Below are 10652 nucleotides of genomic sequence, written 5' to 3' on the forward strand. Positions count from 1 at the left end.
GTCTTATTCTGACTGATCGGTAGGGACAAACAGTTCAGCTAACGGTTTATAAAGCAAAGAATGGGAATTTGGAGGCTGTGTGTGTCCTGTCATAAGTAAACAAGGAAGACATCTGCAACTCTTATAAAAGTCTCATAGGGAAGGGTGGTTCCTTGCAGTGTGCTGTTTTGGAACACAAAGGGTGTGAGGATATCTTTTTTTTTTTTTTTTTTTGCTGTACGCAGGCCTCTCACTATTGTGGCTTCTCCCGTTGTGGAGCACAGGCTCCGGACGCGCAGGCTCAGCAGCCACGGCTCACGGGCCCAGCCGCTCCGCGGCATGTGGGATCTTCCCGGACCGGGGCACGAACCCGTGTCCCCTGCAACGGCAGGCAGACTCCCAACCACTGCGCCACCAGGGAAGCCCCTGAGGATATCTTAATCTTCACTGTTTTCTGGGATCACTGGGCTCAGGTTAAAATCCACATTGTCCAGGAAGCAGGTTTAAAAGTCAAGTAAATTGTCTAAGATCACACAGCTAAAATAGTGGAAAGGAGACTCTAATAAGATCTGATGGACTCCGAAACCTACACATTTTATTCTACTCCTATTGGCCTCTCTAGTCTAAAATTTAAAAGTGGGCTTATTAGTTGTCCCATCTGCCAGGGGTGGTGGGAGAGTGGCGTGACAGCTGCGGTAAGTGTGGACCCACTGCTATTACATCTTTTACAAAACGTGGGGGCTTCCCTGGCGGCGCAGGGGTTAAGAATCCGCCTGCCAGTGCAGGGGACACGGGTTTGAGCCCTGGTCCGGGAAGATTCCACATGCCGTGGAGCAGCTAAGCCCATGGGCCGCAACAACTGAGCCCACGGGTCTAGAGCCTGTGCTCTGCAACAAGAGAAGCCACTGCAATGAGAAGCCCACACACCACAACGAAGAGTAGCCCCTGCTTGCCGCAACTAGAGAAAGCCCGTGCACAGCAACAAAGACCCAATGCAGCCAAAAATAAATAAATTTATTAAAAAAAACTGTGTACTCAGAAAACTGTAAGACACTAATGAAAGAAATTGAAGACCGCACAAACAGATGGAAAGATATACGGTTTTCTTGGGTTGGAAGAATCAATGTTGTTAAAATGACCATAGTACCCAAGGCAATCTCCAGATTCGATGCAATTCCTATCAAATTACCAATGGCATTTTTCATAGAACTGGAACAAAAATTTAAAATTTGTATGGAAACACAAAAGACCTGGAGTAGCAAAAACAATCTTGAGAAAGAAGAATGAAGCTGGAGGAATCACGCTCCCTGACTTCAGACTACACAGTAAGTCCCCTACATACGAAACTTCCAGCTGCGAACTTTCAAAGATGGGAACATGCATCTGGTCCAGCAAGGAACCAGAACCTGTGCCATCAACGTCAGGCATGAGTGAAATTGCACCTTGCCCTCCATCTCCTCTTGCTGACGATCCCTCAGCTCTACCATCTCCCATCCCGTCTCCCTCCGCCAGTCAGTAACTCTTCTTCCCTGTTCTCTCGATGCCAGCCCCTCTATGCCAGCTGTTGTACTGTACTACTGTATTTTTCAAGATGCTGTACTGTGAGATTAAAAGTGTTTTCTTGGGGCTTCCCTGGTGGCACAGTGGTTGAGAGTCCGCCTGCCGATGCAGGGGACACGGGTTCGTGCCCCGGTCCAGGAGGATCCCACATGCCGCGGAGCGGCTGGGCCCGTGAGCCATGGCCGCTGAGCCTGCGCATCCGGAGCTTGTGCTCCGCAACGGGAGAGGCCACAACAGTGAGAGGCCCGCGTACTGAAAAAAAAAAAAAGATTTCTTTATTTTTGTGTTTGTTTTTTATATATTATTTGTGTGAAAAGTATTATAAACCTATCATAGATAGTACAGTATTAAATAGACAATTGTGTTAGTTGGGTACCTAGGCTAACTTTGTTGGACTTACGAACAAATTGGAACAGAACTTGTTCATATGTAGGGGACACTGTATTACAAAGCCACAGTAATGAAAACAGTATGATACTGGCACAAAAACAGAAATATAGATCAATAGAACTGGATAGAAAGCCCAGAGACAAACCCACACACTTATGGTCAATTAATCTATGACAAAGGAAGCAAGAATATACAATGGAGAAAAGAGAGTCTCTTTAACAAGTGGCACCGGGAAAACTGGACGTAGGCAGAACACTCTGTGACATAAATTGCAGCAATATTTTTTTGGATCCATCTCCTAGAGTAATGGAAACAAAAGCAAAAATAAATAAAAGGGACCTAATTAAACTTAAAAGCTTTTGCACAGTAAAGGAAACCATAAACGAAACAAAAAGACAACCTACAGAATGGGAGAAAATATTTGCAAATGATGTGACTGACAAGGGCTTAATTTCCAAAATATATAAACAGTTTATACAGCTCAATATCAAAAAAAAAACAACCCAATCAAAAAATGGGCAGAAGATCTAAATAAACTTTTCTCCAAAAAAGACATACAGATGGCCAACAGGCACAGGGAAAGATGCTCAACATCACTAATTATTAGAGAAATGCAAATCAAAGCTACAATGAGGTACCACCACACACTGGTCTGAATGGCCATCATCCAAAAGTCTCTAAATAATAAATTCTGGAGAGGGTGTGGAGAAAAGAGAACCCTCCTACCCTGTTAGGAATGTAAATTGGTGCAGCCACTATGGAGAACAGTATGAAGGGTCCTTAAAAAACTAAAAATAGTGTTACCATATGATCCAGCAATCCCACTCCTGTGCATATACCCAGAAAAGACGAAAACTCTAATTCAAAAAGATACATGCACCCCAATGTTCATTGCAGCACTGTTTACAATAGCCAAGACATGGAAGCAACCTAAATGTCCATTGACAGATGAATGGATAAAGATGTGGTACATATATGCAATGGAATATTACTCAGCCATAAAAAAGAATGAAATAATGCTTTTTGCAGCAACATGGATGGACCTAGAGATTATCATACTAAGTGAAGTAAGTCAGACAAAGATCATATGATATCACTTACATGTGGAATCTAAAGAAATGATACAAATGAACTTATTTAGAAAACATTTCTAAATGTTTTCACAGACATAGAAAAGCAAACTTATGGTTATCAAAAGGGAAATGGGGAGGGATAAATTGGGAATATGGGATTAACATATACACACTACTATATGTAAAATAGATAAACAACAAGGACCTACTGTATAGCACAGGGAACTAAATTCAATACCTTATAATAACTTATAATGGAAAAGAATCTGAAAAAGAATATACATATGTATACATATATATGTGTGTGTATATATATATATACATATACATATGTACATATATAAAACTGAAGCATTTTGCTGTACACCTGAAACTTTGTAAACCGACTATACCTCAATTAAAAAAAATATAATCACAAAAAAGGTTTATGAAACACCATTTTAATATTCATTGCAACGTTAGAATTTAAATTCTTTTATTAAAGTCTTTATTTCTTTCCCTTGCCCTCTAAAATTTTATTTCCAAAACATTTTTTTTTTTTTGCAGTACGCGGGCCTCTCACTGTTGTGGCCTCTCCCGTTGCGGAGCACAGGCTCTGGATGCGCAGGCCAAGCGGCCATGGCTCACGGGCCCAGCCGCCCCGCGGCGTGTGGGATCCTCCTGGACCGGGGCACGAACCCGTGTCCCCTGCATCGGCAGGCAGACTCTCAACCACTGCGCCACCAGGGAAGCCCTTCCAAAACATTTTTAAACAGAATCCAGAGCATCTACAGTACAGCATCTATACTATTCCATCATAATCCACGGTATTCAAGAATTACCAGACATGCAAAAAAAAACAAAAACAAAACAAAACCCACCCCAGAAAAATATGGTCCATATACTAAAAAATGTTAGATTTAGCAAAGACTGTAAAGTAGTTATTATAAATATATTCAAAGGTCAAAGCAAAAACTTTAAAACTTACAGGTAAAGTTGAAAGAATAGTTTGATGAGCACCTACCTATATATCCTTCTCCTAGATTCACTAATTGTTAATATTCCTTTACAATTGCTTTCTCTTTCTCTACACATATTCTGTCTTTCGAAGCATTTGAAGTACATTTCAGAGGATACAATTCTTTCCCCCTTAAATCCTTCAGGATGTACCTCCAAGAACAAGGGCCTTGTCTTACATAACACGATGCCATTATCACACCCAAGACACTTAACGTGACCCAATGGTATCATCTAACATGAGATCACATTCAAATTTCCCTCATTGCCCTCATATTGTACTTTGTGGCTGGGTTGTTGTTTTCCCTTTCTCCAGCCAGAATCCAATTAAGGATCACATATTGCGTGTGTCATGTCTCTTTGGTATCCTGTGATGTAAAACAGTCTCTTACATTTTCTTGCTTTTTATGACAATGAGATTTTTGAAGACTTCCAGGTTTGTTGTCTTGTAGAATGTGCAGGATTTGTCTGATTGTGCCTGCATGATTAGATCAAGGTTAAACATTTTGGGCAAAAATTCTATATAGGTGATGCTGTGTACTTCTGCTATTATACCTTAATCTTACAAACGTGACTCTATACTCATTTTCTTCTATTTTTATCCTTAACTGCTTTTCTTTCTTCTTTCTTGGAGAAGAGGTTCATCCAGCCCTTCTCCTTTAGGACCGCTCTTTCATCTTCCCTCTGAAGATATATTTTTCAACATGTGGGTCATAACTCACCAGTGTGTAGTGAAATACTTAGGGGGTTGTAACTAGCACTTTAAAGAACAAAACAGAATAGACTTAGAATGAAAGAGAAAATATCCAAATGCATGGCACGTGGTAAGGGTTAACAGGACTGTTTTATTTAGTTATTTAATTTATTTTATGATTTTTTTAACACCTTTATTGGAGTATAATTGCTTTACAATGGTATGTTAGTTTCTGCTTTATAACAAAGTGAATCAGCTATACATATACATATATCCCCATATTTCCTCCCTCTTGTGTCTCCCTCCCACCCTCCCTATCCCACCCCTCTAGGTGGTCACAAACCACCGAGCTGATCTCCCTGTGCTATGCGGCTGCTTCCCACTAGCTATCCATCTTACGTTTGGTAGTGTATGTATGTCCATGCCACTCTCTCACTTCGTCCCAGCTTACCCTTCTCCCTCCCCGTGAACAGGACTCTTTATGAACGCTTTTATTTCTGTTGTGTACATATATGCATGGGTGTAAAGATAAAAATCATATTATTTACCAGGGTCATGGTCAAAAGAGCTTGGAAACTGCTGCGTTGAGGTGTTGTGTAGGGCACAGATCTAGGTTCTGTTGAAAACACAGGTCTACAGATCCAGTCTTGGGCCAAGCATCAATGTCTTCTGTATTCTCCACTTATCTCTGAGAATCTATCTTTTGATGAATCCACTGACAGAGCACTCCCCTCTTCTCTTCCTTCCTTCTCCTTTCTAAAAGTTGTGGACAGTACTGCTACCTCTCAGGGGTAGCAGGCCATGGTTTAGTGTCTTTGAGGTATGAGGTAAATAATTATTACTGTTGCTGGGCATCTTGTATTTCCCTCTCTCCCACTCATTACTGCAGTTGTCATAGCAAAAACAACAATAATGATAATTTGTGGAGCCTGCTGTGGGCCAGGCTTTGGGGGCAGAAGTGCTAGGAGCCCCCCTAAGAAGACCTGTTGTGGGGCAGTGTTCGGCATAGCCTGAAGGAGGAGACCTGAGGCCGGTCACACATGTCCTTAACCCAACGAGCTCTGGTTCTCATGACAATGAAGGGAACTTTGGTTGAAAACTTTGGGTCTGTGCCGGTCCTACGCCTTCCGTTCTCTAGGACTCAGTTGCTTGATCTATAAAATGATCAGGATTGGATTAGACCATCTCTATGGTTCTCATCAACTTTACCCCCTGTGATACCCTTTACCAAGCGGCAAAGAGTCTCTTGCTAATTGGGAAACATACCTGGCAGCCAAATTTTGAAGAGTAAGAGTGGAGGAGAGATCCGTTCCGAGGCCTTGTCCGTACTGGGCGGAGACAGGCGGTGCCAACAGTGGGCAGTTAGAGGGCAGAATGATGGCACTAAGCTCCCAAGAAGACCAGGGATAGAAGTTGTGAGAGAGAATTCAGGGAGTTACCAAAGACTGACTTCATCTACTCTAAACACTGGATGCTTTAGCTACTGTCAACACCATGCAGTGCAAATATTAAAAATATACCTGAGTTCAACAAGAAGAGTGATGCAGGTAGGCTAGATACAGTTTCTCTTGGGGATATTAGAATGTCAGTGAACCTCACAAAAAAGTCTAGGCATCTCAGGTCGGAGGGCAGGGCAAGTACAAGAAGCTCATTCTTCATCTGACCCCGGACCACCGTGAGTCACTGAATCCTGGAGAAATGGAAAGGTTGTGTGGACATATATCCACTACCAAATGTAAAATAGATAGCTAGTGGGAAGCAGCCGCAGAGCACAGGGAGATCAGCTCGGTGCTTTGTGTCCACCTAGAGGGGTGGGATAGGGAGGGTGGGAGGGAGATGCAAGAGGGAGGAGATATGGGGATATATGTGTATGTATAGCTGATTCACTTTGTTATAAAGCAGAAACTAACACACCATTGTAAAGCAATTATACTCCAATAAAGATGTTAAAAAAAAAAAAAGAAAGGTTGCCTTCAGCTTTTAAAAACAAGATCCGCATGCTTACTTGTGTAAGCATAACTCAGGGGGTGCAGGAGAGTGACGGGCTGGGAAGGGGGGTTGCCATTCAGGAGGTCAGTGCTGAGGGGGGTGAGAGAGGCTGACGGAAGGAAGGGAGGAGCTGTCATCCTACCAGCAGCTCCACTGGGCTTTGGGGCTTCCAGCTGCAGCCTGTGGCTTCTGGCCAGGGACCCAAGGCTGGCAGACAGTACCCTCGGATTCCAGCTAAACTCTTAGCAGACTTGCCCCATCTGAATACCAGAGAGATGGGATACGTTTATTCTCCCAACATGAAGTGATGTTGGTAATAATGAGAAAGATAATCAGCGGGACTTTCTCTCCTCCCTGTTAGAAGCATAGAGAATTGCTTAGCAAGGGGTCAGATGAGCACATTCTTAACTGGAAGGGCAAGAGTTGGGAAGAATGCCCTTGGCTCACCTGTGCTAGCCTGAGAGGACCTCAAGCTACCCAGAGCCGAACTGTGCACCCCTCTCTGGAATGAGGCATGGGGCATGATCAAGACTCTACACAGGAATAAAAAAGCTAAAATGTGTTTGACAGGCAGACTTGAAGGAGATAAGATATTACACCTGGACGACCACACAAGGGTGGGCTGTGTATGTGGGGTGTGCAGTGGGAAAGGGAAAAAGAAGGAACTGGCCAGTAGGTATTCAAAGAGTAACCTGGAATACAGGCAGGTTGTCTGTATACGTGCTTTGAGTGTATTTTAGCAACAGATTTCTCATACCTTTTCGTCTCGCATCACTACTCTACTGGAGTAGCCATATCCTGATGGCATCTTGGGTCCCCTGTAACCTGGGGTTGTGGACATCAAGTGGAGTGGTCATCTCTTCTGTGGAAATAAATGAATAACAACTGAATGAGAAAAGCAAAGGCTTAGAAATTGATCAAGTCCTGCTCATTTCGGGCTGATTGGGAGAGAAGTTATTGCTTAGCTTCCACGATTGTCACTAGAGATAGCAATACGGTTTTCGACAAGTCTGACTTCTAGCAGGTTGGCTTCCGGGGTTGTTTATTGGTGATAAGGGGGCTGGTTTCCTGGACAGGTTGCTGCAGGTTGTGGGTCAGAGTCCTATTCTTAGGTCTGACAATTGTCCGTTCATTTTCGATTCTAAATTTTACTTGATTAAAATCTTGGCAATAGTCCATGGATAGGTTCAGTCTCTCAGAACTATTCTGACAGGGCAGAGAAGGAGCTGCAGGGTAGGCCTCTTTCCCCAAGTCAGTTTTTCCCTCTGGAGAAGAGAGTGGTTGAGTTTTCTGGGCCCGTGGCAGCATTCTCTGCTCAGCTTGTGTGCTGTGAAGAAGGAGGCTGGGAAGACTGCCTGGAAGAAAGGAGCATAGCAAAATAAAGCCTAATTGGCTTTGTTCAAGCTTTTTAAAGGAGATGGTGCTTTATCCATGCGTTGATGTTCAACAGTGGTAGTAACTTCCTTGTTTTGCTAAACATTAGGTGAAATCAAATGAGAATCCTGAACTTTTGCTTCTGGAAGTGGGGCTCTCGGGCTAATGAAGGGACTATGCCCAGGAGACAGTGGCACAAGTCAACACGGAGCATCTTTCCTCCTATTCAATCCCACCTGTCCTCCAAAGCCCAGACTAAGTCCCACCTCTCCAGAGAGAGGCCTTCCTCGAATACTCCCACTCACAACAAACTTTCCCACTTCTCTGAATTTCTGTAGCCCTTGTCGGAATGATTTCTTCCGGCTCTTCATCCGGAACTCAGCTTTACATGGTTACCTGACTGTGAACCTGGGGGGCAGAAATCGCATCTTATTTTCAATCTAGATTGGAACCTAGGAAAACCCTGCACATAGTGGGCTTGCTCACTGCGTGGGGGAGTGGTAGTCTTGTGGTAAGAAAATGATGGCTCGGTGACGGCTGGGTGACAGTATGAAGACTTCAGGGCATCATAAATGCACTGCAAACAGAAGTTGCCAGTCTCTGTCGCCTGAACTGAGATGGTCAAATTCACTAGGCAGAGATTTAGGAGGAAACACTAAGGTTTCTTGCATTTTCTGAAGAAAGACTCTGCATTGGAGGCTGATGCTGTGGTTTCTTACCACTTCGGCAAAGACACATAAACGTGTGCAATGTCACTGATGGCCATTGAACGTCTGCAAAGTCCTCCTCCCTGCCGGGATCACCTGTCCTTTAGGATTTAAAGAAAATTGTCTTGACCCCTCATCCACATCTGTTGGGAAACTTAAAATCCTTTCCCCAATTTCTCGGAGGATTGTAAGGGGCTTACATTTCTTCCACTTAATCCTAGTTGGATTTCCCTGCTCGGGTGGCATTTTCTCCCCCACGACATCTCAACTCTCACGTGTGCTACCCTTTTCCGAGCCCAGTCGCGCTACACTAGAATCCTCCCTAAATTCCTACACTCCTTCTCAGTAATATGGACACAGTGGAATGTGTGTGGATGGTAGTTTTTGACCAAAAATTTGAGGCCACACCTCCTACACACATCCCATACTTGTGTGGTCATCCAGGTGCAATATCTTATCTCCATATGAAAGACACTGTAAAACAGAGTAAGTGGAGGGAAAATACCTTTGCAAAAGATTTAAGGCAGGAAACAAGAGAAGATTATCATCTACACTTTTCTTTAGGGGAATGTCAAAAAAATGTGTTTTCCAGGAAATGGAAAAAAACAATGAGATAAGGGGATAGTAGACAAATGAAAATGAAGCTGCCTCATGAGTACATAAATAAAAGGAAAGCGAAGAAATGAGGAAAAAAAGTGCTTTGAAACAAAATGAGGGGGATTGTAGACGTTAAAAGTATTTTAGAAGTAGGGACACTGGAGGAAAATCTAGGTTTCAGTTAAGGCAAGAAGATGAAAGAAACATCAGTAGAGAGGTTGACAGTATGGGGGAATTTACTTTACACAAAACGAGTTCTGGTGGGCACAGTGGAAAATTTGGGAAAGAGGAATTGAAAGAAACAGAGTCAGGGTGTGGAAACCCTCAGTGATGTGGTGATGAAAATAGATGGCTAGAGAGCTTGTATATTCTACAGTTGTGTGGGTGAGGCAGAGTGAGTTTAGCTGGGCACTGAGGGCAGGACACAAGTCAACCAAGGTCCTGGGATCCACATCCACCTTTCACCGGGAGCACTTCCTGGTGTGAGGCCCTTCCGGTGGTGGGCATGCAGCAAAGAGCAGCCGTGGTCAAGAGATGCCCCGAAAACAAAGCAACTCAGAAAGGCTACAAATAGAAAGGCCTCCTGGTGAAGGCAAACAAAAACAAATTCAGGGATTGCAATATTAATACCAGTGAAACTGGATCCAAGATAAAAACATACTAAAGTTCTTTTAGACCTTTGAGGAAATGTTTAATCCCGTGTTTAATAAGCCCAACTCAGCTGAAGTTAACAAAGGAATTTCTCAGTTTATGTCATCAAATCAAAGAAAGAACAGAGACACAGCTGGCTTCACCTGAATCTAAGGACTCCCGAGAAGTCCAAGCGCATTCTGTTTCTTGCTTCTGCGTCTCTCTGTATGTTGGCTCTATTTTATTTGCCGCATGGAGGAGAACGTGGGAGGGTTATATCCTTCCAGATGTGACCAGAAAAGAAAGGGAGGCAGACCTGCTAGCTCTTATAAGAAAAATCCTGGGAAGGAACTCTGATGGGCTTGGTTTGGGTACCGAGTAAACCCTGGTCCAGTTGCCATCATGAGGTGACTGAGGCCCTAGGATAGGCTTAGCTTCACACATGTGTCCCTGGTGGTCAAGGCTGCAGGGTCTCTCACCAGAAAAGGGGTGGGGGAGGGGTTGCTGGATAGAGTTTTAAAAAATAACCACTAACATAAATAGACATACAAATTCAACACACTGTTATTAAAAACAAAGCAATAATATACACACCACAGCTAGTCCAATAAAGATAACTAAAATAAGTAATCAAAAAAGGGACCTAACTATAGATATTGTGGA

The sequence above is a fragment of the Grampus griseus genome (assembly GCF_964374135.1).
Source record: "Grampus griseus genome assembly, chromosome: 15".
In the NCBI taxonomy this organism is placed as follows: Eukaryota; Metazoa; Chordata; class Mammalia; order Artiodactyla; family Delphinidae; genus Grampus; species Grampus griseus.